Raw genomic sequence first — 20,924 nt, 5'->3', positions numbered from 1 at the left:
TGGAGGACATAATGCGGCCCAGGTTCGATTCCCGGTCAGGGAAATGGCATTTGAAGTTACCCTTAGTTGATGCTTGTGTTGTCCGTTGCAACATTTCAATGATGTGATGTGCATCAACTTGTCCCCCACTGTTAAGTAGTTATTGTTTGATGCTCTTAGTAGACAGGGAAACCTGGTTTAGCCTTTTCATTCAAGCAATATTTTCCATGTCCTGAACATTTTCGATCCGATATTACGACTTAATTAGCATGAATGTGTCCCTGGTGGTCTAGTGGCTAGGATTCGGCGCTTTCACCGCCGCGGCCCGGGTTCGATTCCCGGTCAGGGAAATGGCATTTAAAGTTCTGGCTTGATGTTTTTATTTACGCCAATTATTCGATGTGCTGAATGTTTTCGATCTGATTGGAGGACATAATATGCACAACTGTGTCCCTGATGGTCTAGTGGCTAGGATTCGGCGCTCTCACCGCCGCGGCCCGGGTTCGATTCCCGGTCAGGGAATTGGCTTTTAAAGTTCTGACTTGATGTTTTAATTTAAGCCTATTATTCGATGTGCTGAATGTTTTCGATCTGATTGGAGGACATAATATGCACAACTGTGTCCCTGATGGTCTAGTGGCTAGGATTAGGCGCTCTCACCACCGCGGCCCGGGTTCGATTCCCGGTCAGGGAAATGGCATTTGAAGTTACCCTTAGTTGATGCTTGTGTTGTCCGTTGCAACATTTCAATGATGTGATGTGCATCAACTTGTCCCCCACTGTTAAGTAGTTATTGTTTGATGCTCTTAGTAGACAGGGAAACCTGGTTTAGCCTTTTCATTCAAGCAATATTTTCCATGTCCTGAATATTTTCGATCCGATATTACGACTTAATTAGCATGAATGTGTCCCTGGTGGTCTAGTGGCTAGGATTCGGCGCTTTCACCGCCGCGGCCCGGGTTCGATTCCCGGTCAGGGAATTGGCTTTTAAAGTTCTGACTTGATGTTTTAATTTAAGCCAATTATTCGATGTGCTGAATGTTTTCGATCTGATTGGAGGACATAATATGCACAACTGTGTCCCTGATGGTCTAGTGGCTAGGATTCTGCGCTCTCACCGCCGCGGCCCGGGTTCGATTCCCGGTCAGGGAAATGTCATTTAAAGTTCTGGCTTGATGTTTTTATTTACGCCAATTATTCGATGTGCTGAATGTTTTCGATCTGATTGGAGGACATAATATGCACAACTGTGTCCCTGATGGTCTAGTGGCTAGGATTCGGCGCTCTCACCGCCGCGGCCCGGGTTCGATTCCCGGTCAGGGAAATGGCATTTGAAGTTACCCTTAGTTGATGCTTGTGTTGTCCGTTGCAACATTTCAATGATGTGATGTGCATCAACTTGTCCCCCACTGTTAAGTAGTTATTGTTTAATGCTCTTAGTAGACAGGGAAACCTGGTTTAGCCTTTTCATTCAAGTAATATTTTCCATGTCCTGAATATTTTCGATCCGATATTACGACTTAATTAGCATGAATGTGTCCCTGGTGGTCTAGTGGCTAGGATTCGGCGCTTTCACCGCCGCGGCCCGGGTTCGATTCCCGGTCAGGGAAATGTCATTTAAAGTTCTGGCTTGATGTTTTTATTTACGCCAATTATTCGATGTGCTGAATGTTTTCGATCTGATTGGAGGACATAATATGCACAACTGTGTCCCTGATGGTCTAGTGGCTAGGATTCGGCGCTCTCACCGCCGCGGCCCGGGTTCGATTCCCGGTCAGGGAATTGGCTTTTAAAGTTCTGACTTGATGTTTTAATTTAAGCCTATTATTCGATGTGCTGAATGTTTTCGATCTGATTGGAGGACATAATATGCACAACTGTGTCCCTGATGGTCTAGTGGCTAGGATTCGGCGCTCTCACCGCCGCGGCCCGGGTTCGATTCCCGGTCAGGGAATTGGCTTTTAAAGTTCTGACTTGATGTTTTAATTTAAGCCTATTATTCGATGTGCTGAATGTTTTCGATCTGATTGGAGGACATAATATGCACAACTGTGTCCCTGATGGTCTAGTGGCTAGGATTCGGCGCTCTCACCGCCGCGGCCCGGGTTCGATTCCCGGTCAGGGAAATGGCATTTGAAGTTACCCTTAGTTTATGCTTGTGTTGTCAGTTGCAACATTTCAATGATGTGATGTGCATCAACTTGTCCCCCACTGTTAAGTAGTTATTGTTTGATGCTCTTAGTAGACAGGGAAACCTGGTTTAGCCTTTTCATTCAAGCAATATTTTCCATGTCCTGAATATTTTCGATCCGATATTACGACTTAATTAGCATGAATGTGTCCCTGGTGGTCTAGTGGCTAGGATTCGGCGCTTTCACCGCCGCTGCCCGGGTTCGATTCCCGGTCAGGGAAATGTCATTTAAAGTTCTGGCTTGATGTTTTTATTTACGCCAATTATTCGATGTGCTGAATGTTTTCGATCTGATTGGAGGACATAATATGCACAACTGTGTCCCTGATGGTCTAGTGGCTAGGATTCGGCGCTTTCACCGCCGCGGCCCGGGTTCGATTCCCGGTCAGGGAAATGTCATTTAAAGTTCTGGCTTGATGTTTTTATTTACGCCAATTATTCGATGTGCTGAATGTTTTCGATCTGATTGGAGGACATAATATGCACAACTGTGTCCCTGATGGTCTAGTGGCTAGGATTCGGCGCTCTCACCGCCGCGGCCCGGGTTCGATTCCCGGTCAGGGAATAGGCTTTTAAAGTTCTGACTTGATGTTTTAATTTAAGCCTATTATTCGATGTGCTGAATGTTTTCGATCTGATTGGAGGACATAATATGCACAACTGTGTCCCTGATGGTCTAGTGGCTAGGATTCGGCGCTCTCACCGCCGCGGCCCGGGTTCGATTCCCGGTCAGGGAAATGGCATTTGAAGTTACCCTTAGTTGATGCTTGTGTTGTCCGTTGCAACATTTCAATGATGTGATGTGCATCAACTTGTCCCCCACTGTTAAGTAGTTATTGTTTGATGCTCTTAGTAGACAGGGAAACCTGGTTTAGCCTTTTCATTCAAGCAATATTTTCCATGTCCTGAATATTTTCGATCCGATATTACGACTTAATTAGCATGAATGTGTCCCTGGTGGTCTAGTGGCTAGGATTCGGCGCTTTCACCGCCGCGGCCCGGGTTCGATTCCCGGTCAGGGAAGTGTCATTTAAAGTTCTGGCTTGATGTTTTTATTTACGCCAATTATTCGATGTGCTGAATGTTTTCGATCTGATTGGAGGACATAATGCGGCCCAGGTTCGATTCCCGGTCAGGGAAATGGCATTTGAAGTTACCCTTAGTTGATGCTTGTGTTGTCCGTTGCAACATTTCAATGATGTGATGTGCATCAACTTGTCCCCCACTGTTAACTAGTTATTGTTTGATGCTCTTAGTAGACAGGGAAACCTGGTTTAGCCTTTTCATTCAAGTAATATTTTCCATGTCCTGAATATTTTCGATCCGATATTACGACTTAATTAGCATGAATGTGTCCCTGGTGGTCTAGTGGCTAGGATTCGGCGCTTTCACCGCCGCGGCCCGGGTTCGATTCCCGGTCAGGGAAATGTCATTTAAAGTTCTGGCTTGATGTTTTTATTTACGCCAATTATTCGATGTGCTGAATGTTTTCGATCTGATTGGAGGACATAATATGCACAACTGTGTCCCTGATGGTCTAGTGGCTAGGATTCGGCGCTCTCACCGCCGCGGCCCGGGTTCGATTCCCGGTCAGGGAATTGGCTTTTAAAGTTCTGACTTGATGTTTTAATTTAAGCCTATTATTCGATGTGCTGAATGTTTTCGATCTGATTGGAGGACATAATATGCACAACTGTGTCCCTGATGGTCTAGTGGCTAGGATTCGGCGCTCTCACCGCCGCGGCCCGGGTTCGATTCCCGGTCAGGGAATTGGCTTTTAAAGTTCTGACTTGATGTTTTAATTTAAGCCAATTATTCGATGTGCTGAATGTTTTCGATCTGATTGGAGGACATAATATGCACAACTGTGTCCCTGATGGTCTAGTGGCTAGGATTCGGCGCTCTCACCGCCGCGGCCCGGGTTCGATTCCAAGTCAGGGAAATGGCATTTGAAGTTACCCTTAGTTGATGCTTGTGTTGTCCGTTGCAACATTTCAATGATGTGATGTGCATCAACTTGTCCCCCACTGTTAAGTAGTTATTGTTTGATGCTCTTAGTAGACAGGGAAACCTGGTTTAGCCTTTTCATTCAAGCAATATTTTCCATGTCCTGAATATTTTCGATCCGATATTACGACTTAATTAGCATGAATGTGTCCCTGGTGGTCTAGTGGCTAGGATTCGGCGCTTTCACCGCCGCGGCCCGGGTTCGATTCCCGGTCAGGGAAGTGTCATTTAAAGTTCTGGCTTGATGTTTTTATTTACGCCAATTATTCGATGTGCTGAATGTTTTCGATCTGATTGGAGGACATAATGCGGCCCAGGTTCGATTCCCGGTCAGGGAAATGGCATTTGAAGTTACCCTTAGTTGATGCTTGTGTTGTCCGTTGCAACATTTCAATGATGTGATGTGCATCAACTTGTCCCCCACTGTTAAGTAGTTATTGTTTGATGCTCTTAGTAGACAGGGAAACCTGGTTTAGCCTTTTCATTCAAGCAATATTTTCCATGTCCTGAACATTTTCGATCCGATATTACGACTTAATTAGCATGAATGTGTCCCTGGTGGTCTAGTGGCTAGGATTCGGCGCTTTCACCGCCGCGGCCCGGGTTCGATTCCCGGTCAGGGAAATGGCATTTAAAGTTCTGGCTTGATGTTTTTATTTACGCCAATTATTCGATGTGCTGAATGTTTTCGATCTGATTGGAGGACATAATATGCACAACTGTGTCCCTGATGGTCTAGTGGCTAGGATTCGGCGCTCTCACCGCCGCGGCCCGGGTTCGATTCCCGGTCAGGGAATTGGCTTTTAAAGTTCTGACTTGATGTTTTAATTTAAGCCTATTATTCGATGTGCTGAATGTTTTCGATCTGATTGGAGGACATAATATGCACAACTGTGTCCCTGATGGTCTAGTGGCTAGGATTAGGCGCTCTCACCACCGCGGCCCGGGTTCGATTCCCGGTCAGGGAAATGGCATTTGAAGTTACCCTTAGTTGATGCTTGTGTTGTCCGTTGCAACATTTCAATGATGTGATGTGCATCAACTTGTCCCCCACTGTTAAGTAGTTATTGTTTGATGCTCTTAGTAGACAGGGAAACCTGGTTTAGCCTTTTCATTCAAGCAATATTTTCCATGTCCTGAATATTTTCGATCCGATATTACGACTTAATTAGCATGAATGTGTCCCTGGTGGTCTAGTGGCTAGGATTCGGCGCTTTCACCGCCGCGGCCCGGGTTCGATTCCCGGTCAGGGAATTGGCTTTTAAAGTTCTGACTTGATGTTTTAATTTAAGCCAATTATTCGATGTGCTGAATGTTTTCGGTCTGATTGGAGGACATAATATGCACAACTGTGTCCCTGATGGTCTAGTGGCTAGGATTCTGCGCTCTCACCGCCGCGGCCCGGGTTCGATTCCCGGTCAGGGAAATGTCATTTAAAGTTCTGGCTTGATGTTTTTATTTACGCCAATTATTCGATGTGCTGAATGTTTTCGATCTGATTGGAGGACATAATATGCACAACTGTGTCCCTGATGGTCTAGTGGCTAGGATTCGGCGCTCTCACCGCCGCGGCCCGGGTTCGATTCCCGGTCAGGGAAATGGCATTTGAAGTTACCCTTAGTTGATGCTTGTGTTGTCCGTTGCAACATTTCAATGATGTGATGTGCATCAACTTGTCCCCCACTGTTAAGTAGTTATTGTTTAATGCTCTTAGTAGACAGGGAAACCTGGTTTAGCCTTTTCATTCAAGTAATATTTTCCATGTCCTGAATATTTTCGATCCGATATTACGACTTAATTAGCATGAATGTGTCCCTGGTGGTCTAGTGGCTAGGATTCGGCGCTTTCACCGCCGCGGCCCGGGTTCGATTCCCGGTCAGGGAAATGTCATTTAAAGTTCTGGCTTGATGTTTTTATTTACGCCAATTATTCGATGTGCTGAATGTTTTCGATCTGATTGGAGGACATAATATGCACAACTGTGTCCCTGATGGTCTAGTGGCTAGGATTCGGCGCTCTCACCGCCGCGGCCCGGGTTCGATTCCCGGTCAGGGAATTGGCTTTTAAAGTTCTGACTTGATGTTTTAATTTAAGCCTATTATTCGATGTGCTGAATGTTTTCGATCTGATTGGAGGACATAATATGCACAACTGTGTCCCTGATGGTCTAGTGGCTAGGATTCGGCGCTCTCACCGCCGCGGCCCGGGTTCGATTCCCGGTCAGGGAATTGGCTTTTAAAGTTCTGACTTGATGTTTTAATTTAAGCCTATTATTCGATGTGCTGAATGTTTTCGATCTGATTGGAGGACATAATATGCACAACTGTGTCCCTGATGGTCTAGTGGCTAGGATTCGGCGCTCTCACCGCCGCGGCCCGGGTTCGATTCCCGGTCAGGGAAATGGCATTTGAAGTTACCCTTAGTTTATGCTTGTGTTGTCAGTTGCAACATTTCAATGATGTGATGTGCATCAACTTGTCCCCCACTGTTAAGTAGTTATTGTTTGATGCTCTTAGTAGACAGGGAAACCTGGTTTAGCCTTTTCATTCAAGCAATATTTTCCATGTCCTGAATATTTTCGATCCGATATTACGACTTAATTAGCATGAATGTGTCCCTGGTGGTCTAGTGGCTAGGATTCGGCGCTTTCACCGCCGCTGCCCGGGTTCGATTCCCGGTCAGGGAAATGTCATTTAAAGTTCTGGCTTGATGTTTTTATTTACGCCAATTATTCGATGTGCTGAATGTTTTCGATCTGATTGGAGGACATAATATGCACAACTGTGTCCCTGATGGTCTAGTGGCTAGGATTCGGCGCTTTCACCGCCGCGGCCCGGGTTCGATTCCCGGTCAGGGAAATGTCATTTAAAGTTCTGGCTTGATGTTTTTATTTACGCCAATTATTCGATGTGCTGAATGTTTTCGATCTGATTGGAGGACATAATATGCACAACTGTGTCCCTGATGGTCTAGTGGCTAGGATTCGGCGCTCTCACCGCCGCGGCCCGGGTTCGATTCCCGGTCAGGGAATAGGCTTTTAAAGTTCTGACTTGATGTTTTAATTTAAGCCTATTATTCGATGTGCTGAATGTTTTCGATCTGATTGGAGGACATAATATGCACAACTGTGTCCCTGATGGTCTAGTGGCTAGGATTCGGCGCTCTCACCGCCGCGGCCCGGGTTCGATTCCCGGTCAGGGAAATGGCATTTGAAGTTACCCTTAGTTGATGCTTGTGTTGTCCGTTGCAACATTTCAATGATGTGATGTGCATCAACTTGTCCCCCACTGTTAAGTAGTTATTGTTTGATGCTCTTAGTAGACAGGGAAACCTGGTTTAGCCTTTTCATTCAAGCAATATTTTCCATGTCCTGAATATTTTCGATCCGATATTACGACTTAATTAGCATGAATGTGTCCCTGGTGGTCTAGTGGCTAGGATTCGGCGCTTTCACCGCCGCGGCCCGGGTTCGATTCCCGGTCAGGGAAGTGTCATTTAAAGTTCTGGCTTGATGTTTTTATTTACGCCAATTATTCGATGTGCTGAATGTTTTCGATCTGATTGGAGGACATAATGCGGCCCAGGTTCGATTCCCGGTCAGGGAAATGGCATTTGAAGTTACCCTTAGTTGATGCTTGTGTTGTCCGTTGCAACATTTCAATGATGTGATGTGCATCAACTTGTCCCCCACTGTTAACTAGTTATTGTTTGATGCTCTTAGTAGACAGGGAAACCTGGTTTAGCCTTTTCATTCAAGTAATATTTTCCATGTCCTGAATATTTTCGATCCGATATTACGACTTAATTAGCATGAATGTGTCCCTGGTGGTCTAGTGGCTAGGATTCGGCGCTTTCACCGCCGCGGCCCGGGTTCGATTCCCGGTCAGGGAAATGTCATTTAAAGTTCTGGCTTGATGTTTTTATTTACGCCAATTATTCGATGTGCTGAATGTTTTCGATCTGATTGGAGGACATAATATGCACAACTGTGTCCCTGATGGTCTAGTGGCTAGGATTCGGCGCTCTCACCGCCGCGGCCCGGGTTCGATTCCCGGTCAGGGAATTGGCTTTTAAAGTTCTGACTTGATGTTTTAATTTAAGCCTATTATTCGATGTGCTGAATGTTTTCGATCTGATTGGAGGACATAATATGCACAACTGTGTCCCTGATGGTCTAGTGGCTAGGATTCGGCGCTCTCACCGCCGCGGCCCGGGTTCGATTCCCGGTCAGGGAATTGGCTTTTAAAGTTCTGACTTGATGTTTTAATTTAAGCCAATTATTCGATGTGCTGAATGTTTTCGATCTGATTGGAGGACATAATATACACAACTGTGTCCCTGATGGTCTAGTGGCTAGGATTCGGCGCTCTCACCGCCGCGGCCCGGGTTCGATTCCCGGTCAGGGAAATGGCATTTGAAGTTACCCTTAGTTGATGCTTGTGTTGTCCGTTGCAACATTTCAATGATGTGATGTGCATCAACTTGTCCCCCACTGTTAAGTAGTTATTGTTTGATGCTCTTAGTAGACAGGGAAACCTGGTTTAGCCTTTTCATTCAAGCAATATTTTCCATGTCCTGAATATTTTCGATCCGATATTACGACTTAATTAGCATGAATGTGTCCCTGGTGGTCTAGTGGCTAGGATTCGGCGCTTTCACCGCCGCGGCCCGGGTTCGATTCCCGGTCAGGGAAGTGTCATTTAAAGTTCTGGCTTGATGTTTTTATTTACGCCAATTATTCGATGTGCTGAATGTTTTCGATCTGATTGGAGGACATAATATGCACAACTGTGTCCCTGATGGTCTAGTGGCTAGGATTCGGCGCTCTCACCGCCGCGGCCCGGGTTCGATTCCCGGTCAGGGAATTGGCTTTTAAAGTTCTGACTTGATGTTTTAATTTAAGCCTATTATTCGATGTGCTGAATGTTTTCGATCTGATTGGAGGACATAATATGCACAACTGTGTCCCTGATGGTCTAGTGGCTAGGATTCGGCGCTCTCACCGCCGCGGCCCGGGTTCGATTCCCGGTCAGGGAAATGGCATTTGAAGTTACCCTTAGTTTATGCTTGTGTTGTCAGTTGCAACATTTCAATGATGTGATGTGCATCAACTTGTCCCCCACTGTTAAGTAGTTATTGTTTGATGCTCTTAGTAGACAGGGAAACCTGGTTTAGCCTTTTCATTCAAGCAATATTTTCCATGTCCTGAATATTTTCGATCCGATATTACGACTTAATTAGCATGAATGTGTCCCTGGTGGTCTAGTGGCTAGGATTCGGCGCTTTCACCGCCGCGGCCCGGGTTCGATTCCCGGTCAGGGAAGTGTCATTTAAAGTTCTGGCTTGATGTTTTTATTTACGCCAATTATTCGATGTGCTGAATGTTTTCGATCTGATTGGAGGACATAATGCGGCCCAGGTTCGATTCCCGGTCAGGGAAATGGCATTTGAAGTTACCCTTAGTTGATGCTTGTGTTGTCCGTTGCAACATTTCAATGATGTGATGTGCATCAACTTGTCCCCCACTGTTAAGTAGTTATTGTTTGATGCTCTTAGTAGACAGGGAAACCTGGTTTAGCCTTTTCATTCAAGCAATATTTTCCATGTCCTGAACATTTTCGATCCGATATTACGACTTAATTAGCATGAATGTGTCCCTGGTGGTCTAGTGGCTAGGATTCGGCGCTTTCACCGCCGCGGCCCGGGTTCGATTCCCGGTCAGGGAAATGTCATTTAAAGTTCTGGCTTGATGTTTTTATTTACGCCAATTATTCGATGTGCTGAATGTTTTCGATCTGATTGGAGGACATAATATGCACAACTGTGTCCCTGATGGTCTAGTGGCTAGGATTCGGCGCTCTCACCGCCGCGGCCCGGGTTCGATTCCCGGTCAGGGAAATGGCATTTGAAGTTACCCTTAGTTGATGCTTGTGTTGTCCGTTGCAATATTTCAATGATGTGATGTGCATCAACTTGTCCCCCACTGTTAAGTAGTTATTGTTTGATGCTCTTAGTAGACAGGGAAACCTGGTTTAGCCTTTTCATTCAAGTAATATTTTCCATGTCCTGAATATTTTCGATCCGATATTACGACTTAATTAGCATGAATGTGTCCCTGGTGGTCTAGTGGCTAGGATTCGGCGCTTTCACCGCCGCGGCCCGGGTTCGATTCCCGGTCAGGGAAATGTCATTTAAAGTTCTGGCTTGATGTTTTTATTTACGCCAATTATTCGATGTGCTGAATGTTTTCGATCTGATTGGAGGACATAATATGCACAACTGTGTCCCTGATGGTCTAGTGGCTAGGATTCGGCGCTCTCACCGCCGCGGCCCGGGTTCGATTCCCGGTCAGGGAATTGGCTTTTAAAGTTCTGACTTGATGTTTTAATTTAAGCCTATTATTCGATGTGCTGAATGTTTTCGATCTGATTGGAGGACATAATATGCACAACTGTGTCCCTGATGGTCTAGTGGCTAGGATTCGGCGCTCTCACCGCCGCGGCCCGGGTTCGATTCCCGGTCAGGGAATTGGCTTTTAAAGTTCTGACTTGATGTTTTAATTTAAGCCAATTATTCGATGTGCTGAATGTTTTCGATCTGATTGGAGGACATAATATACACAACTGTGTCCCTGATGGTCTAGTGGCTAGGATTCGGCGCTCTCACCGCCGCGGCCCGGGTTCGATTCCCGGTCAGGGAAATGGCATTTGAAGTTACCCTTAGTTGATGCTTGTGTTGTCCGTTGCAACATTTCAATGATGTGATGTGCATCAACTTGTCCCCCACTGTTAAGTAGTTATTGTTTGATGCTCTTAGTAGACAGGGAAACCTGGTTTAGCCTTTTCATTCAAGCAATATTTTCCATGTCCTGAATATTTTCGATCCGATATTACGACTTAATTAGCATGAATGTGTCCCTGGTGGTCTAGTGGCTAGGATTCGGCGCTTTCACCGCCGCGGCCCGGGTTCGATTCCCGGTCAGGGAAGTGTCATTTAAAGTTCTGGCTTGATGTTTTTATTTACGCCAATTATTCGATGTGCTGAATGTTTTCGATCTGATTGGAGGACATAATGCGGCCCAGGTTCGATTCCCGGTCAGGGAAATGGCATTTGAAGTTACCCTTAGTTGATGCTTGTGTTGTCCGTTGCAACATTTCAATGATGTGATGTGCATCAACTTGTCCCCCACTGTTAAGTAGTTATTGTTTGATGCTCTTAGTAGACAGGGAAACCTGGTTTAGCCTTTTCATTCAAGCAATATTTTCCATGTCCTGAACATTTTCGATCCGATATTACGACTTAATTAGCATGAATGTGTCCCTGGTGGTCTAGTGGCTAGGATTCGGCGCTTTCACCGCCGCGGCCCGGGTTCGATTCCCGGTCAGGGAAATGTCATTTAAAGTTCTGGCTTGATGTTTTTATTTACGCCAATTATTCGATGTGCTGAATGTTTTCGATCTGATTGGAGGACATAATATGCACAACTGTGTCTCTGATGGTCTAGTGGCTAGGATTCGGCGCTCTCACCGCCGCGGCCCGGGTTCGATTCCCGGTCAGGGAATTGGCTTTTAAAGTTCTGACTTGATGTTTTAATTTAAGCCTATTATTCGATGTGCTGAATGTTTTCGATCTGATTGGAGGACATAATATGCACAACTGTGTCCCTGATGGTCTAGTGGCTAGGATTAGGCGCTCTCACCACCGCGGCCCGGGTTCGATTCCCGGTCAGGGAAATGGCATTTGAAGTTACCCTTAGTTGATGCTTGTGTTGTCCGTTGCAACATTTCAATGATGTGATGTGCATCAACTTGTCCCCCACTGTTAAGTAGTTATTGTTTGATGCTCTTAGTAGACAGGGAAACCTGGTTTAGCCTTTTCATTCAAGCAATATTTTCCATGTCCTGAATATTTTCGATCCGATATTACGACTTAATTAGCATGAATGTGTCCCTGGTGGTCTAGTGGCTAGGATTCGGCGCTTTCACCGCCGCGGCCCGGGTTCGATTCCCGGTCAGGGAATTGGCTTTTAAAGTTCTGACTTGATGTTTTAATTTAAGCCAATTATTCGATGTGCTGAATGTTTTCGATCTGATTGGAGGACATAATATGCACAACTGTGTCCCTGATGGTCTAGTGGCTAGGATTCGGCGCTCTCACCGCCGCGGCCCGGGTTCGATTCCCGGTCAGGGAAATGTCATTTAAAGTTCTGGCTTGATGTTTTTATTTACGCCAATTATTCGATGTGCTGAATGTTTTCGATCTGATTGGAGGACATAATATGCACAACTGGGTCCCTGATGGTCTAGTGGCTAGGATTCGGCGCTCTCACCGCCGCGGCCCGGGTTCGATTCCCGGTCAGGGAAATGTCATTTAAAGTTCTGGCTTGATGTTTTTATTTACGCCAATTATTCGATGTGCTGAATGTTTTCGATCTGATTGGAGGACATAATATGCACAACTGTGTCCCTGATGGTCTAGTGGCTAGGATTCGGCGCTCTCACCGCCGCGGCCCGGGTTCGATTCCCGGTCAGGGAATTGGCTTTTAAAGTTCTGACTTGATGTTTTAATTTAAGCCTATTATTCGATGTGCTGAATGTTTTCGATCTGATTGGAGGACATAATATGCACAACTGTGTCCCTGATGGTCTAGTGGCTAGGATTCGGCGCTCTCACCGCCGCGGCCCGGGTTCGATTCCCGGTCAGGGAAATGGCATTTGAAGTTACCCTTAGTTTATGCTTGTGTTGTCAGTTGCAACATTTCAATGATGTGATGTGCATCAACTTGTCCCCCACTGTTAAGTAGTTATTGTTTGATGCTCTTAGTAGACAGGGAAACCTGGTTTAGCCTTTTCATTCAAGCAATATTTTCCATGTCCTGAATATTTTCGATCCGATATTACGACTTAATTAGCATGAATGTGTCCCTGGTGGTCTAGTGGCTAGGATTCGGCGCTTTCACCGCCGCGGCCCGGGTTCGATTCCCGGTCAGGGAAGTGTCATTTAAAGTTCTGGCTTGATGTTTTTATTTACGCCAATTATTCGATGTGCTGAATGTTTTCGATCTGATTGGAGGACATAATATGCACAACTGTGTCCCTGATGGTCTAGTGGCTAGGATTCGGCGCTCTCACCGCCGCGGCCCGGGTTCGATTCCCGGTCAGGGAATTGGCTTTTAAAGTTCTGACTTGATGTTTTAATTTAAGCCTATTATTCGATGTGCTGAATGTTTTCGATCTGATTGGAGGACATAATATGCACAACTGTGTCCCTGATGGTCTAGTGGCTAGGATTCGGCGCTCTCACCGCCGCGGCCCGGGTTCGATTCCCGGTCAGGGAATTGGCTTTTAAAGTTCTGACTTGATGTTTTAATTTAAGCCTATTATTCGATGTGCTGAATGTTTTCGATCTGATTGGAGGACATAATATGCACAACTGTGTCCCTGATGGTCTAGTGGCTAGGATTCGGCGCTCTCACCGCCGCGGCCCGGGTTCGATTCCCGGTCAGGGAAATGGCATTTGAAGTTACCCTTAGTTTATGCTTGTGTTGTCAGTTGCAACATTTCAATGATGTGATGTGCATCAACTTGTCCCCCACTGTTAAGTAGTTATTGTTTGATGCTCTTAGTAGACAGGGAATCCTGGTTTAGCCTTTTCATTCAAGCAATATTTTCCATGTCCTGAATATTTTCGATCCGATATTACGACTTAATTAGCATGAATGTGTCCCTGGTGGTCTAGTGGCTAGGATTCGGCGCTTTCACCGCCGCTGCCCGGGTTCGATTCCCGGTCAGGGAAATGTCATTTAAAGTTCTGGCTTGATGTTTTTATTTACGCCAATTATTCGATGTGCTGAATGTTTTCGATCTGATTGGAGGACATAATATGCACAACTGTGTCCCTGATGGTCTAGTGGCTAGGATTCGGCGCTCTCACCGCCGCGGCCCGGGTTCGATTCCCGGTCAGGGAATTGGCTTTTAAAGTTCTGACTTGATGTTTTAATTTAAGCCTATTATTCGATGTGCTGAATGTTTTCGATCTGATTGGAGGACATAATATGCACAACTGTGTCCCTGATGGTCTAGTGGCTAGGATTCGGCGCTCTCACCGCCGCGGCCCGGGTTCGATTCCCGGTCAGGGAATTGGCTTTTAAAGTTCTGACTTGATGTTTTAATTTAAGCCAATTATTCGATGTGCTGAATGTTTTCGATCTGATTGGAGGACATAATATACACAACTGTGTCCCTGATGGTCTAGTGGCTAGGATTCGGCGCTCTCACCGCCGCGGCCCGGGTTCGATTCCCGGTCAGGGAAATGGCATTTGAAGTTACCCTTAGTTGATGCTTGTGTTGTCCGTTGCAACATTTCAATGATGTGATGTGCATCAACTTGTCCCCCACTGTTAAGTAGTTATTGTTTGATGCTCTTAGTAGACAGGGAAACCTGGTTTAGCCTTTTCATTCAAGCAATATTTTCCATGTCCTGAATATTTTCGATCCGATATTACGACTTAATTAGCATGAATGTGTCCCTGGTGGTCTAGTGGCTAGGATTCGGCGCTTTCACCGCCGCGGCCCGGGTTCGATTCCCGGTCAGGGAAGTGTCATTTAAAGTTCTGGCTTGATGTTTTTATTTACGCCAATTATTCGATGTGCTGAATGTTTTCGATCTGATTGGAGGACATAATGCGGCCCAGGTTCGATTCCCGGTCAGGGAAATGGCATTTGAAGTTACCCTTAGTTGATGCTTGTGTTGTCCGTTGCAACATTTCAATGATGTGATGTGCATCAACTTGTCCCCCACTGTTAACTAGTTATTGTTTGATGCTCTTAGTAGACAGGGAAACCTGGTTTAGCCTTTTCATTCAAGTAATATTTTCCATGTCCTGAATATTTTCGATCCGATATTACGACTTAATTAGCATGAATGTGTCCCTGGTGGTCTAGTGGCTAGGATTCGGCGCTTTCACCGCCGCGGCCCGGGTTCGATTCCCGGTCAGGGAAATGTCATTTAAAGTTCTGGCTTGATGTTTTTATTTACGCCAATTATTCGATGTGCTGAATGTTTTCGATCTGATTGGAGGACATAATATGCACAACTGTGTCCCTGATGGTCTAGTGGCTAGGATTCGGCGCTCTCACCGCCGCGGCCCGGGTTCGATTCCCGGTCAGGGAATTGGCTTTTAAAGTTCTGACTTGATGTTTTAATTTAAGCCTATTATTCGATGTGCTGAATGTTTTCGATCTGATTGGAGGACATAATATGCACAACTGTGTCCCTGATGGTCTAGTGGCTAGGATTCGGCGCTCTCACCGCCGCGGCCCGGGTTCGATTCCCGGTCAGGGAATTGGCTTTTAAAGTTCTGACTTGATGTTTTAATTTAAGCCAATTATTCGATGTGCTGAATGTTTTCGATCTGATTGGAGGACATAATATACACAACTGTGTCCCTGATGGTCTAGTGGCTAGGATTCGGCGCTCTCACCGCCGCGGCCCGGGTTCGATTCCCGGTCAGGGAAATGGCATTTGAAGTTACCCTTAGTTGATGCTTGTGTTGTCCGTTGCAACATTTCAATGATGTGATGTGCATCAACTTGTCCCCCACTGTTAAGTAGTTATTGTTTGATGCTCTTAGTAGACAGGGAAACCTGGTTTAGCCTTTTCATTCAAGCAATATTTTCCATGTCCTGAATATTTTCGATCCGATATTACGACTTAATTAGCATGAATGTGTCCCTGGTGGTCTAGTGGCTAGGATTCGGCGCTTTCACCGCCGCGGCCCGGGTTCGATTCCCGGTCAGGGAAGTGTCATTTAAAGTTCTGGCTTGATGTTTTTATTTACGCCAATTATTCGATGTGCTGAATGTTTTCGATCTGATTGGAGGACATAATATGCACAACTGTGTCCCTGATGGTCTAGTGGCTAGGATTCGGCGCTCTCACCGCCGCGGCCCGGGTTCGATTCCCGGTCAGGGAATTGGCTTTTAAAGTTCTGACTTGATGTTTTAATTTAAGCCTATTATTCGATGTGCTGAATGTTTTCGATCTGATTGGAGGACATAATATGCACAACTGTGTCCCTGATGGTCTAGTGGCTAGGATTCGGCGCTCTCACCGCCGCGGCCCGGGTTCGATTCCCGGTCAGGGAAATGGCATTTGAAGTTACCCTTAGTTTATGCTTGTGTTGTCAGTTGCAACATTTCAATGATGTGATGTGCATCAACTTGTCCCCCACTGTTAAGTAGTTATTGTTTGATGCTCTTAGTAGACAGGGAAACCTGGTTTAGCCTTTTCATTCAAGCAATATTTTCCATGTCCTGAATATTTTCGATCCGATATTACGACTTAATTAGCATGAATGTGTCCCTGGTGGTCTAGTGGCTAGGATTCGGCGCTTTCACCGCCGCGGCCCGGGTTCGATTCCCGGTCAGGGAAGTGTCATTTAAAGTTCTGGCTTGATGTTTTTATTTACGCCAATTATTCGATGTGCTGAATGTTTTCGATCTGATTGGAGGACATAATGCGGCCCAGGTTCGATTCCCGGTCAGGGAAATGGCATTTGAAGTTACCCTTAGTTGATGCTTGTGTTGTCCGTTGCAACATTTCAATGATGTGATGTGCATCAACTTGTCCCCCACTGTTAAGTAGTTATTGTTTGATGCTCTTAGTAGACAGGGAAACCTGGTTTAGCCTTTTCATTCAAGCAATATTTTCCATGTCCTGAACATTTTCGATCCGATATTACGACTTAATTAGCATGAATGTGTCCCTGGTGGTCTAGTGGCTAGGATTCGGCGCTTTCACCGCCGCGGCCCGGGTTCGATTCCCGGTCAGGGAAATGTCATTTAAAGTTCTGGCTTGATGTTTTTATTTACGCCAATTATTCGATGTGCTGAATGTTTTCGATCTGATTGGAGGACATAATATGCACAACTGTGTCCCTGATGGTCTAGTGGCTAGGATTCGGCGCTCTCACCGCCGCGGCCCGGGTTCGATTCCCGGTCAGGGAATTGGCTTTTAAAGTTCTGACTTGATGTTTTAATTTAAGCCTATTATTCGATGTGCTGAATGTTTTCGATCTGATTGGAGGACATAATATGCACAACTGTGTCCCTGATGGTCTAGTGGCTAGGATTAGGCGCTCTCACCGCCGCGGCCCGGGTTCGATTCCCGGTCAGGGAAATGGCATTTGAAGTTACCCTTAGTTGATGCTTGTGTTGTCCGTTGCAACATTTCAATGATGTGATGTGCATCAACTTGTCCCCCACTGTTAAGTAGTTATTGTTTGATGCTCTTAGTAGACAGGGAAACCTGGTTTAGCCTTTTCATTCAAGTAATATTTTCCATGTCCTGAATATTTTCGATCCGATATTACGACTTAATTAGCATGAATGTGTCCCTGGTGGTCTAGTGGCTAGGATTCGGCGCTTTCACCGCCGCGGCCCGGGTTCGAATCCCGGTCAGGGAAATGTCATTTAAAGTTCTGGCTTGATGTTTTTATTTACGCCAATTATTCGATGTGCTGAATGTTTTCGATCTGATTGGAGGACATAATATGCACAACTGTGTCCCTGATGGTCTAGTGGCTAGGATTCGGCGCTCTCACCGCAGCGGCCCGGGTTCGATTCCCGGTCAGGGAAATGGCATTTGAAGTTACCCTTAGTTTATGCTTGTGTTGTCAGTTGCAACATTTCAATGATGTGATGTGCATCAACTTGTCCCCCACTGTTAAGTAGTTATTGTTTGATGCTCTTAGTAGACAGGGAAACCTGGTTTAGCCTTTTCATTCAAGCAATATTTTCCATGTCCTGAACATTTTCGATCCGATATTACGACTTAATTAGCATGAATGTGTCCCTGGTGGTCTAGTGGCTAGGATTCGGCGCTTTCACCGCCGCGGCCCGGGTTCGATTCCCGGTCAGGGAAATGTCATTTAAAGTTCTGGCTTGATGTTTTTATTTACGCCAATTATTCGATGTGCTGAATGTTTTCGATCTGATTGGAGGACATAATATGCACAACTGTGTCCCTGATGGTCTAGTGGCTAGGATTCGGCGCTCTCACCGCCGCGGCCCGGGTTCGATTCCCGGTCAGGGAATTGGCTTTTAAAGTTCTGACTTGATGTTTTAATTTAAGCCTATTATTCGATGTGCTGAATGTTTTCGATCTGATTGGAGGACATAATATGCACAACTGTGTCCCTGATGGTCTAGTGGCTAGGATTAGGCGCTCTCACCGCCGCGGCCCGGGTTCGATTCCCGGTCAGGGAAATGGCATTTGAAGTTACCCTTAGTTGATGTTTGTGTTGTCCGTTGCAACATTTCAATGATGTGATGTGCATCAACTTGTCCCCCACTGTTAAGTAGTTATTGTTTGATGCTCTTAGTAGACAGGGAAACCTGGTTTAGCCTTTTCATTCAAGCAATATTTTCCATGTCCTGAATATTTTCGATCCGATATTACGACTTAATTAGCATGAATGTGTCCCTGGTGGTCTAGTGGCTAGGATTCGGCGCTTTCACCGCCGCGGCCCGGGTTCGATTCCCGGTCAGGGAAGTGTCATTTAAAGTTCTGGCTTGATGTTTTTATTTACGCCAATTATTCGATGTGCTGAATGTTTTCGATCTGATTGGAGGACATAATGCGGCCCAGGTTCGATTCCCGGTCAGGGAAATGGCATTTGAAGTTACCCTTAGTTGATGCTTGTGTTGTCCGTTGCAACATTTCAATGATGTGATGTGCATCAACTTGTCCCCCACTGTTAAGTAGTTATTGTTTGATGCTCTTAGTAGACAGGGAAACCTGGTTTAGCCTTTTCATTCAAGTAATATTTTCCATGTCCTGAATATTTTCGATCCGATATTACGACTTAATTAGCATGAATGTGTCCCTGGTGGTCTAGTGGCTAGGATTCGGCGCTTTCACCGCCGCGGCCCGGGTTCGATTCCCGGTCAGGGAAATGTCATTTAAAGTTCTGGCTTGATGTTTTTATTTACGCCAATTATTCGATGTGCTGAATGTTTTCGATCTGATTGGAGGACATAATATGCACAACTGTGTCCCTGATGGTCTAGTGGCTAGGATTCGGCGCTCTCACCGCCGCGGCCCGGGTTCGATTCCCGGTCAGGGAATTGGCTTTTAAAGTTCTGACTTGATGTTTTAATTTAAGCCTATTATTCGATGTGCTGAATGTTTTCGATCTGATTGGAGGACATAATATGCACAACTGTGTCCCTGATGGTCTAGTGGCTAGGATTCGGCGCTCTCACCGCCGCGGCCCGGGTTCGATTCCCGGTCAGGGAATTGGCTTTTAAAGTTCTGACTTGATGTTTTAATTTAAGCCAATTATTCGATGTGCTGAATGTTTTCGATCTGATTGGAGGACATAATATACACAACTGTGTCCCTGATGGTCTAGTGGCTAGGATTCGGCGCTCTCACCGCCGCGGCCCGGGTTCGATTCCCGGTCAGGGAAATGGCATTTGAAGTTACCCTTAGTTGATGCTTGTGTTGTCCGTTGCAACATTTCAATGATGTGATGTGCATCAACTTGTCCCCCACTGTTAAGTAGTTATTGTTTGATGCTCTTAGTAGACAGGGAAACCTGGTTTAGCCTTTTCATTCAAGCAATATTTTCCATGTCCTGAATATTTTCGATCCGATATTACGACTTAATTAGCATGAATGTGTCCCTGGTGGTCTAGTGGCTAGGATTCGGCGCTTTCACCGCCGCTGCCCGGGTTCGATTCCCGGTCAGGGAAATGTCATTTAAAGTTCTGGCTTGATGTTTTTATTTACGCCAATTATTCGATGTGCTGAATGTTTTCGATCTGATTGGAGGACATAATATGCACAACTGTGTCCCTGATGGTCTAGTGGCTAGGATTCGGCGCTCTCACCGCCGCGGCCCGGGTTCGATTCCCGGTCAGGGAATTGGCTTTTAAAGTTCTGACTTGATGTTTTAATTTAAGCCTATTATTCGATGTGCTGAATGTTTTCGATCTGATTGGAGGACATAATATGCACAACTGTGTCCCTGATGGTCTAGTGGCTAGGATTGGGCGCTCTCACCGCCGCGGCCCGGGTTCGATTCCCGGTCAGGGAAATGGCATTTGAAGTTACCCTTAGTTGATGCTTGTGTTGTCCGTTGCAACATTTCAATGATGTGATGTGCATCAACTTGTCCCCCACTGTTAAGTAGTTATTGTTTGATGCTCTTAGTAGACAGGGAAACCTGGTTTAGCCTTTTCATTCAAGCAATATTTTCCATGTCCTGAATATTTTCGATCCGATATTACGACTTAATTAGCATGAATGTGTCCCTGGTGGTCTAGTGGCTAGGATTCGGCGCTTTCACCGCCGCTGCCCGGGTTCGATTCCCGGTCAGGGAAATGTCATTTAAAGTTCTGGCTTGATGTTTTTATTTACGCCAATTATTCGATGTGCTGAATGTTTTCGATCTGATTGGAGGACATAATATGCACAACTGTGTCCCTGATGGTCTAGTGGCTAGGATTCGGCGCTCTCACCGCCGCGGCCCGGGTTCGATTCCCGGTCAGGGAATTGGCTTTTAAAGTTCTGACTTGATGTTTTAATTTAAGCCTATTATTCGATGTGCTGAATGTTTTCGATCTGATTGGAGGACATAATATGCACAACTGTGTCCCTGATGGTCTAGTGGCTAGGATTCGGCGCTCTCACCGCCGCGGCCCGGGTTCGATTCCCGGTCAGGGAATTGGCTTTTAAAGTT

At 45.8% G+C, this 20,924-nt stretch overlaps 83 non-coding genes across 83 annotated transcripts; all 83 read left to right on the top strand.

Moving 5' to 3' along the window:
* Window positions 1-257: 257 nt before the first annotated feature.
* On the top strand, window positions 258-329 carry trnae-uuc (transfer RNA glutamic acid (anticodon UUC)). The gene has a single exon. It is a non-coding gene; the product is annotated as a tRNA-Glu (tRNA).
* Window positions 330-429: 100 nt separating this feature from the next.
* Window positions 430-501, top strand: trnae-cuc (transfer RNA glutamic acid (anticodon CUC)). Its single transcript has one exon. It is a non-coding gene; the product is annotated as a tRNA-Glu (tRNA).
* Window positions 502-887: 386 nt separating this feature from the next.
* Window positions 888-959, top strand: trnae-uuc (transfer RNA glutamic acid (anticodon UUC)). Its single transcript has one exon. It is a non-coding gene; the product is annotated as a tRNA-Glu (tRNA).
* Window positions 960-1,231: 272 nt separating this feature from the next.
* Window positions 1,232-1,303, top strand: trnae-cuc (transfer RNA glutamic acid (anticodon CUC)). Its single transcript has one exon. It is a non-coding gene; the product is annotated as a tRNA-Glu (tRNA).
* A 214-nt stretch (window positions 1,304-1,517) lies between these two features.
* On the top strand, window positions 1,518-1,589 carry trnae-uuc (transfer RNA glutamic acid (anticodon UUC)). Its single transcript has one exon. It is a non-coding gene; the product is annotated as a tRNA-Glu (tRNA).
* A 100-nt stretch (window positions 1,590-1,689) lies between these two features.
* Window positions 1,690-1,761, top strand: trnae-cuc (transfer RNA glutamic acid (anticodon CUC)). Its single transcript has one exon. It is a non-coding gene; the product is annotated as a tRNA-Glu (tRNA).
* A 100-nt stretch (window positions 1,762-1,861) lies between these two features.
* trnae-cuc (transfer RNA glutamic acid (anticodon CUC)) lies at window positions 1,862-1,933 on the top strand. The gene has a single exon. It is a non-coding gene; the product is annotated as a tRNA-Glu (tRNA).
* A 100-nt stretch (window positions 1,934-2,033) lies between these two features.
* Window positions 2,034-2,105, top strand: trnae-cuc (transfer RNA glutamic acid (anticodon CUC)). The gene has a single exon. It is a non-coding gene; the product is annotated as a tRNA-Glu (tRNA).
* Window positions 2,106-2,319: 214 nt separating this feature from the next.
* Window positions 2,320-2,391, top strand: trnae-uuc (transfer RNA glutamic acid (anticodon UUC)). The gene has a single exon. It is a non-coding gene; the product is annotated as a tRNA-Glu (tRNA).
* Window positions 2,392-2,491: 100 nt separating this feature from the next.
* On the top strand, window positions 2,492-2,563 carry trnae-uuc (transfer RNA glutamic acid (anticodon UUC)). Its single transcript has one exon. It is a non-coding gene; the product is annotated as a tRNA-Glu (tRNA).
* Window positions 2,564-2,663: 100 nt separating this feature from the next.
* Window positions 2,664-2,735, top strand: trnae-cuc (transfer RNA glutamic acid (anticodon CUC)). The gene has a single exon. It is a non-coding gene; the product is annotated as a tRNA-Glu (tRNA).
* Window positions 2,736-2,835: 100 nt separating this feature from the next.
* On the top strand, window positions 2,836-2,907 carry trnae-cuc (transfer RNA glutamic acid (anticodon CUC)). Its single transcript has one exon. It is a non-coding gene; the product is annotated as a tRNA-Glu (tRNA).
* Window positions 2,908-3,121: 214 nt separating this feature from the next.
* On the top strand, window positions 3,122-3,193 carry trnae-uuc (transfer RNA glutamic acid (anticodon UUC)). The gene has a single exon. It is a non-coding gene; the product is annotated as a tRNA-Glu (tRNA).
* Window positions 3,194-3,524: 331 nt separating this feature from the next.
* On the top strand, window positions 3,525-3,596 carry trnae-uuc (transfer RNA glutamic acid (anticodon UUC)). Its single transcript has one exon. It is a non-coding gene; the product is annotated as a tRNA-Glu (tRNA).
* Window positions 3,597-3,696: 100 nt separating this feature from the next.
* trnae-cuc (transfer RNA glutamic acid (anticodon CUC)) lies at window positions 3,697-3,768 on the top strand. The gene has a single exon. It is a non-coding gene; the product is annotated as a tRNA-Glu (tRNA).
* A 100-nt stretch (window positions 3,769-3,868) lies between these two features.
* trnae-cuc (transfer RNA glutamic acid (anticodon CUC)) lies at window positions 3,869-3,940 on the top strand. Its single transcript has one exon. It is a non-coding gene; the product is annotated as a tRNA-Glu (tRNA).
* A 386-nt stretch (window positions 3,941-4,326) lies between these two features.
* On the top strand, window positions 4,327-4,398 carry trnae-uuc (transfer RNA glutamic acid (anticodon UUC)). Its single transcript has one exon. It is a non-coding gene; the product is annotated as a tRNA-Glu (tRNA).
* A 331-nt stretch (window positions 4,399-4,729) lies between these two features.
* On the top strand, window positions 4,730-4,801 carry trnae-uuc (transfer RNA glutamic acid (anticodon UUC)). Its single transcript has one exon. It is a non-coding gene; the product is annotated as a tRNA-Glu (tRNA).
* Window positions 4,802-4,901: 100 nt separating this feature from the next.
* trnae-cuc (transfer RNA glutamic acid (anticodon CUC)) lies at window positions 4,902-4,973 on the top strand. Its single transcript has one exon. It is a non-coding gene; the product is annotated as a tRNA-Glu (tRNA).
* Window positions 4,974-5,359: 386 nt separating this feature from the next.
* trnae-uuc (transfer RNA glutamic acid (anticodon UUC)) lies at window positions 5,360-5,431 on the top strand. Its single transcript has one exon. It is a non-coding gene; the product is annotated as a tRNA-Glu (tRNA).
* Window positions 5,432-5,703: 272 nt separating this feature from the next.
* Window positions 5,704-5,775, top strand: trnae-cuc (transfer RNA glutamic acid (anticodon CUC)). Its single transcript has one exon. It is a non-coding gene; the product is annotated as a tRNA-Glu (tRNA).
* A 214-nt stretch (window positions 5,776-5,989) lies between these two features.
* trnae-uuc (transfer RNA glutamic acid (anticodon UUC)) lies at window positions 5,990-6,061 on the top strand. Its single transcript has one exon. It is a non-coding gene; the product is annotated as a tRNA-Glu (tRNA).
* A 100-nt stretch (window positions 6,062-6,161) lies between these two features.
* On the top strand, window positions 6,162-6,233 carry trnae-cuc (transfer RNA glutamic acid (anticodon CUC)). Its single transcript has one exon. It is a non-coding gene; the product is annotated as a tRNA-Glu (tRNA).
* Window positions 6,234-6,333: 100 nt separating this feature from the next.
* trnae-cuc (transfer RNA glutamic acid (anticodon CUC)) lies at window positions 6,334-6,405 on the top strand. Its single transcript has one exon. It is a non-coding gene; the product is annotated as a tRNA-Glu (tRNA).
* Window positions 6,406-6,505: 100 nt separating this feature from the next.
* trnae-cuc (transfer RNA glutamic acid (anticodon CUC)) lies at window positions 6,506-6,577 on the top strand. The gene has a single exon. It is a non-coding gene; the product is annotated as a tRNA-Glu (tRNA).
* Window positions 6,578-6,791: 214 nt separating this feature from the next.
* Window positions 6,792-6,863, top strand: trnae-uuc (transfer RNA glutamic acid (anticodon UUC)). The gene has a single exon. It is a non-coding gene; the product is annotated as a tRNA-Glu (tRNA).
* A 100-nt stretch (window positions 6,864-6,963) lies between these two features.
* Window positions 6,964-7,035, top strand: trnae-uuc (transfer RNA glutamic acid (anticodon UUC)). Its single transcript has one exon. It is a non-coding gene; the product is annotated as a tRNA-Glu (tRNA).
* Window positions 7,036-7,135: 100 nt separating this feature from the next.
* Window positions 7,136-7,207, top strand: trnae-cuc (transfer RNA glutamic acid (anticodon CUC)). Its single transcript has one exon. It is a non-coding gene; the product is annotated as a tRNA-Glu (tRNA).
* Window positions 7,208-7,307: 100 nt separating this feature from the next.
* Window positions 7,308-7,379, top strand: trnae-cuc (transfer RNA glutamic acid (anticodon CUC)). The gene has a single exon. It is a non-coding gene; the product is annotated as a tRNA-Glu (tRNA).
* Window positions 7,380-7,593: 214 nt separating this feature from the next.
* On the top strand, window positions 7,594-7,665 carry trnae-uuc (transfer RNA glutamic acid (anticodon UUC)). The gene has a single exon. It is a non-coding gene; the product is annotated as a tRNA-Glu (tRNA).
* A 331-nt stretch (window positions 7,666-7,996) lies between these two features.
* Window positions 7,997-8,068, top strand: trnae-uuc (transfer RNA glutamic acid (anticodon UUC)). The gene has a single exon. It is a non-coding gene; the product is annotated as a tRNA-Glu (tRNA).
* Window positions 8,069-8,168: 100 nt separating this feature from the next.
* Window positions 8,169-8,240, top strand: trnae-cuc (transfer RNA glutamic acid (anticodon CUC)). Its single transcript has one exon. It is a non-coding gene; the product is annotated as a tRNA-Glu (tRNA).
* Window positions 8,241-8,340: 100 nt separating this feature from the next.
* Window positions 8,341-8,412, top strand: trnae-cuc (transfer RNA glutamic acid (anticodon CUC)). Its single transcript has one exon. It is a non-coding gene; the product is annotated as a tRNA-Glu (tRNA).
* A 100-nt stretch (window positions 8,413-8,512) lies between these two features.
* trnae-cuc (transfer RNA glutamic acid (anticodon CUC)) lies at window positions 8,513-8,584 on the top strand. Its single transcript has one exon. It is a non-coding gene; the product is annotated as a tRNA-Glu (tRNA).
* A 214-nt stretch (window positions 8,585-8,798) lies between these two features.
* trnae-uuc (transfer RNA glutamic acid (anticodon UUC)) lies at window positions 8,799-8,870 on the top strand. The gene has a single exon. It is a non-coding gene; the product is annotated as a tRNA-Glu (tRNA).
* Window positions 8,871-8,970: 100 nt separating this feature from the next.
* Window positions 8,971-9,042, top strand: trnae-cuc (transfer RNA glutamic acid (anticodon CUC)). The gene has a single exon. It is a non-coding gene; the product is annotated as a tRNA-Glu (tRNA).
* A 100-nt stretch (window positions 9,043-9,142) lies between these two features.
* Window positions 9,143-9,214, top strand: trnae-cuc (transfer RNA glutamic acid (anticodon CUC)). Its single transcript has one exon. It is a non-coding gene; the product is annotated as a tRNA-Glu (tRNA).
* A 214-nt stretch (window positions 9,215-9,428) lies between these two features.
* Window positions 9,429-9,500, top strand: trnae-uuc (transfer RNA glutamic acid (anticodon UUC)). Its single transcript has one exon. It is a non-coding gene; the product is annotated as a tRNA-Glu (tRNA).
* A 331-nt stretch (window positions 9,501-9,831) lies between these two features.
* On the top strand, window positions 9,832-9,903 carry trnae-uuc (transfer RNA glutamic acid (anticodon UUC)). The gene has a single exon. It is a non-coding gene; the product is annotated as a tRNA-Glu (tRNA).
* A 100-nt stretch (window positions 9,904-10,003) lies between these two features.
* On the top strand, window positions 10,004-10,075 carry trnae-cuc (transfer RNA glutamic acid (anticodon CUC)). Its single transcript has one exon. It is a non-coding gene; the product is annotated as a tRNA-Glu (tRNA).
* A 214-nt stretch (window positions 10,076-10,289) lies between these two features.
* trnae-uuc (transfer RNA glutamic acid (anticodon UUC)) lies at window positions 10,290-10,361 on the top strand. The gene has a single exon. It is a non-coding gene; the product is annotated as a tRNA-Glu (tRNA).
* A 100-nt stretch (window positions 10,362-10,461) lies between these two features.
* On the top strand, window positions 10,462-10,533 carry trnae-cuc (transfer RNA glutamic acid (anticodon CUC)). The gene has a single exon. It is a non-coding gene; the product is annotated as a tRNA-Glu (tRNA).
* Window positions 10,534-10,633: 100 nt separating this feature from the next.
* trnae-cuc (transfer RNA glutamic acid (anticodon CUC)) lies at window positions 10,634-10,705 on the top strand. The gene has a single exon. It is a non-coding gene; the product is annotated as a tRNA-Glu (tRNA).
* A 100-nt stretch (window positions 10,706-10,805) lies between these two features.
* On the top strand, window positions 10,806-10,877 carry trnae-cuc (transfer RNA glutamic acid (anticodon CUC)). The gene has a single exon. It is a non-coding gene; the product is annotated as a tRNA-Glu (tRNA).
* Window positions 10,878-11,091: 214 nt separating this feature from the next.
* trnae-uuc (transfer RNA glutamic acid (anticodon UUC)) lies at window positions 11,092-11,163 on the top strand. The gene has a single exon. It is a non-coding gene; the product is annotated as a tRNA-Glu (tRNA).
* Window positions 11,164-11,494: 331 nt separating this feature from the next.
* On the top strand, window positions 11,495-11,566 carry trnae-uuc (transfer RNA glutamic acid (anticodon UUC)). The gene has a single exon. It is a non-coding gene; the product is annotated as a tRNA-Glu (tRNA).
* A 558-nt stretch (window positions 11,567-12,124) lies between these two features.
* trnae-uuc (transfer RNA glutamic acid (anticodon UUC)) lies at window positions 12,125-12,196 on the top strand. Its single transcript has one exon. It is a non-coding gene; the product is annotated as a tRNA-Glu (tRNA).
* Window positions 12,197-12,296: 100 nt separating this feature from the next.
* On the top strand, window positions 12,297-12,368 carry trnae-cuc (transfer RNA glutamic acid (anticodon CUC)). The gene has a single exon. It is a non-coding gene; the product is annotated as a tRNA-Glu (tRNA).
* Window positions 12,369-12,468: 100 nt separating this feature from the next.
* On the top strand, window positions 12,469-12,540 carry trnae-cuc (transfer RNA glutamic acid (anticodon CUC)). Its single transcript has one exon. It is a non-coding gene; the product is annotated as a tRNA-Glu (tRNA).
* Window positions 12,541-12,640: 100 nt separating this feature from the next.
* trnae-cuc (transfer RNA glutamic acid (anticodon CUC)) lies at window positions 12,641-12,712 on the top strand. The gene has a single exon. It is a non-coding gene; the product is annotated as a tRNA-Glu (tRNA).
* Window positions 12,713-12,812: 100 nt separating this feature from the next.
* On the top strand, window positions 12,813-12,884 carry trnae-cuc (transfer RNA glutamic acid (anticodon CUC)). The gene has a single exon. It is a non-coding gene; the product is annotated as a tRNA-Glu (tRNA).
* Window positions 12,885-13,098: 214 nt separating this feature from the next.
* trnae-uuc (transfer RNA glutamic acid (anticodon UUC)) lies at window positions 13,099-13,170 on the top strand. The gene has a single exon. It is a non-coding gene; the product is annotated as a tRNA-Glu (tRNA).
* A 100-nt stretch (window positions 13,171-13,270) lies between these two features.
* On the top strand, window positions 13,271-13,342 carry trnae-cuc (transfer RNA glutamic acid (anticodon CUC)). The gene has a single exon. It is a non-coding gene; the product is annotated as a tRNA-Glu (tRNA).
* A 100-nt stretch (window positions 13,343-13,442) lies between these two features.
* Window positions 13,443-13,514, top strand: trnae-cuc (transfer RNA glutamic acid (anticodon CUC)). Its single transcript has one exon. It is a non-coding gene; the product is annotated as a tRNA-Glu (tRNA).
* Window positions 13,515-13,614: 100 nt separating this feature from the next.
* Window positions 13,615-13,686, top strand: trnae-cuc (transfer RNA glutamic acid (anticodon CUC)). Its single transcript has one exon. It is a non-coding gene; the product is annotated as a tRNA-Glu (tRNA).
* Window positions 13,687-13,900: 214 nt separating this feature from the next.
* trnae-uuc (transfer RNA glutamic acid (anticodon UUC)) lies at window positions 13,901-13,972 on the top strand. Its single transcript has one exon. It is a non-coding gene; the product is annotated as a tRNA-Glu (tRNA).
* A 100-nt stretch (window positions 13,973-14,072) lies between these two features.
* Window positions 14,073-14,144, top strand: trnae-cuc (transfer RNA glutamic acid (anticodon CUC)). Its single transcript has one exon. It is a non-coding gene; the product is annotated as a tRNA-Glu (tRNA).
* A 100-nt stretch (window positions 14,145-14,244) lies between these two features.
* trnae-cuc (transfer RNA glutamic acid (anticodon CUC)) lies at window positions 14,245-14,316 on the top strand. The gene has a single exon. It is a non-coding gene; the product is annotated as a tRNA-Glu (tRNA).
* Window positions 14,317-14,416: 100 nt separating this feature from the next.
* Window positions 14,417-14,488, top strand: trnae-cuc (transfer RNA glutamic acid (anticodon CUC)). Its single transcript has one exon. It is a non-coding gene; the product is annotated as a tRNA-Glu (tRNA).
* A 214-nt stretch (window positions 14,489-14,702) lies between these two features.
* Window positions 14,703-14,774, top strand: trnae-uuc (transfer RNA glutamic acid (anticodon UUC)). The gene has a single exon. It is a non-coding gene; the product is annotated as a tRNA-Glu (tRNA).
* A 331-nt stretch (window positions 14,775-15,105) lies between these two features.
* trnae-uuc (transfer RNA glutamic acid (anticodon UUC)) lies at window positions 15,106-15,177 on the top strand. The gene has a single exon. It is a non-coding gene; the product is annotated as a tRNA-Glu (tRNA).
* Window positions 15,178-15,277: 100 nt separating this feature from the next.
* trnae-cuc (transfer RNA glutamic acid (anticodon CUC)) lies at window positions 15,278-15,349 on the top strand. The gene has a single exon. It is a non-coding gene; the product is annotated as a tRNA-Glu (tRNA).
* Window positions 15,350-15,449: 100 nt separating this feature from the next.
* On the top strand, window positions 15,450-15,521 carry trnae-cuc (transfer RNA glutamic acid (anticodon CUC)). The gene has a single exon. It is a non-coding gene; the product is annotated as a tRNA-Glu (tRNA).
* A 100-nt stretch (window positions 15,522-15,621) lies between these two features.
* Window positions 15,622-15,693, top strand: trnae-cuc (transfer RNA glutamic acid (anticodon CUC)). The gene has a single exon. It is a non-coding gene; the product is annotated as a tRNA-Glu (tRNA).
* A 214-nt stretch (window positions 15,694-15,907) lies between these two features.
* Window positions 15,908-15,979, top strand: trnae-uuc (transfer RNA glutamic acid (anticodon UUC)). The gene has a single exon. It is a non-coding gene; the product is annotated as a tRNA-Glu (tRNA).
* Window positions 15,980-16,079: 100 nt separating this feature from the next.
* trnae-cuc (transfer RNA glutamic acid (anticodon CUC)) lies at window positions 16,080-16,151 on the top strand. The gene has a single exon. It is a non-coding gene; the product is annotated as a tRNA-Glu (tRNA).
* Window positions 16,152-16,251: 100 nt separating this feature from the next.
* trnae-cuc (transfer RNA glutamic acid (anticodon CUC)) lies at window positions 16,252-16,323 on the top strand. The gene has a single exon. It is a non-coding gene; the product is annotated as a tRNA-Glu (tRNA).
* Window positions 16,324-16,537: 214 nt separating this feature from the next.
* Window positions 16,538-16,609, top strand: trnae-uuc (transfer RNA glutamic acid (anticodon UUC)). Its single transcript has one exon. It is a non-coding gene; the product is annotated as a tRNA-Glu (tRNA).
* A 331-nt stretch (window positions 16,610-16,940) lies between these two features.
* Window positions 16,941-17,012, top strand: trnae-uuc (transfer RNA glutamic acid (anticodon UUC)). The gene has a single exon. It is a non-coding gene; the product is annotated as a tRNA-Glu (tRNA).
* Window positions 17,013-17,112: 100 nt separating this feature from the next.
* trnae-cuc (transfer RNA glutamic acid (anticodon CUC)) lies at window positions 17,113-17,184 on the top strand. The gene has a single exon. It is a non-coding gene; the product is annotated as a tRNA-Glu (tRNA).
* A 386-nt stretch (window positions 17,185-17,570) lies between these two features.
* trnae-uuc (transfer RNA glutamic acid (anticodon UUC)) lies at window positions 17,571-17,642 on the top strand. The gene has a single exon. It is a non-coding gene; the product is annotated as a tRNA-Glu (tRNA).
* Window positions 17,643-18,028: 386 nt separating this feature from the next.
* On the top strand, window positions 18,029-18,100 carry trnae-uuc (transfer RNA glutamic acid (anticodon UUC)). Its single transcript has one exon. It is a non-coding gene; the product is annotated as a tRNA-Glu (tRNA).
* A 100-nt stretch (window positions 18,101-18,200) lies between these two features.
* Window positions 18,201-18,272, top strand: trnae-cuc (transfer RNA glutamic acid (anticodon CUC)). Its single transcript has one exon. It is a non-coding gene; the product is annotated as a tRNA-Glu (tRNA).
* A 386-nt stretch (window positions 18,273-18,658) lies between these two features.
* Window positions 18,659-18,730, top strand: trnae-uuc (transfer RNA glutamic acid (anticodon UUC)). The gene has a single exon. It is a non-coding gene; the product is annotated as a tRNA-Glu (tRNA).
* Window positions 18,731-19,061: 331 nt separating this feature from the next.
* On the top strand, window positions 19,062-19,133 carry trnae-uuc (transfer RNA glutamic acid (anticodon UUC)). The gene has a single exon. It is a non-coding gene; the product is annotated as a tRNA-Glu (tRNA).
* A 100-nt stretch (window positions 19,134-19,233) lies between these two features.
* trnae-cuc (transfer RNA glutamic acid (anticodon CUC)) lies at window positions 19,234-19,305 on the top strand. Its single transcript has one exon. It is a non-coding gene; the product is annotated as a tRNA-Glu (tRNA).
* Window positions 19,306-19,405: 100 nt separating this feature from the next.
* Window positions 19,406-19,477, top strand: trnae-cuc (transfer RNA glutamic acid (anticodon CUC)). The gene has a single exon. It is a non-coding gene; the product is annotated as a tRNA-Glu (tRNA).
* A 100-nt stretch (window positions 19,478-19,577) lies between these two features.
* trnae-cuc (transfer RNA glutamic acid (anticodon CUC)) lies at window positions 19,578-19,649 on the top strand. The gene has a single exon. It is a non-coding gene; the product is annotated as a tRNA-Glu (tRNA).
* Window positions 19,650-19,863: 214 nt separating this feature from the next.
* Window positions 19,864-19,935, top strand: trnae-uuc (transfer RNA glutamic acid (anticodon UUC)). Its single transcript has one exon. It is a non-coding gene; the product is annotated as a tRNA-Glu (tRNA).
* Window positions 19,936-20,035: 100 nt separating this feature from the next.
* trnae-cuc (transfer RNA glutamic acid (anticodon CUC)) lies at window positions 20,036-20,107 on the top strand. Its single transcript has one exon. It is a non-coding gene; the product is annotated as a tRNA-Glu (tRNA).
* Window positions 20,108-20,493: 386 nt separating this feature from the next.
* Window positions 20,494-20,565, top strand: trnae-uuc (transfer RNA glutamic acid (anticodon UUC)). Its single transcript has one exon. It is a non-coding gene; the product is annotated as a tRNA-Glu (tRNA).
* A 100-nt stretch (window positions 20,566-20,665) lies between these two features.
* Window positions 20,666-20,737, top strand: trnae-cuc (transfer RNA glutamic acid (anticodon CUC)). Its single transcript has one exon. It is a non-coding gene; the product is annotated as a tRNA-Glu (tRNA).
* A 100-nt stretch (window positions 20,738-20,837) lies between these two features.
* trnae-cuc (transfer RNA glutamic acid (anticodon CUC)) lies at window positions 20,838-20,909 on the top strand. Its single transcript has one exon. It is a non-coding gene; the product is annotated as a tRNA-Glu (tRNA).
* Window positions 20,910-20,924: the final 15 nt, after the last annotated feature.

The sequence above is a fragment of the Pungitius pungitius genome, chromosome 2, assembly GCF_949316345.1.
Source record: "Pungitius pungitius chromosome 2, fPunPun2.1, whole genome shotgun sequence".
Lineage (NCBI taxonomy): Eukaryota > Metazoa > Chordata > Actinopteri > Perciformes > Gasterosteidae > Pungitius > Pungitius pungitius.
This window is presented reverse-complemented; position numbering and strand designations above follow the sequence as displayed.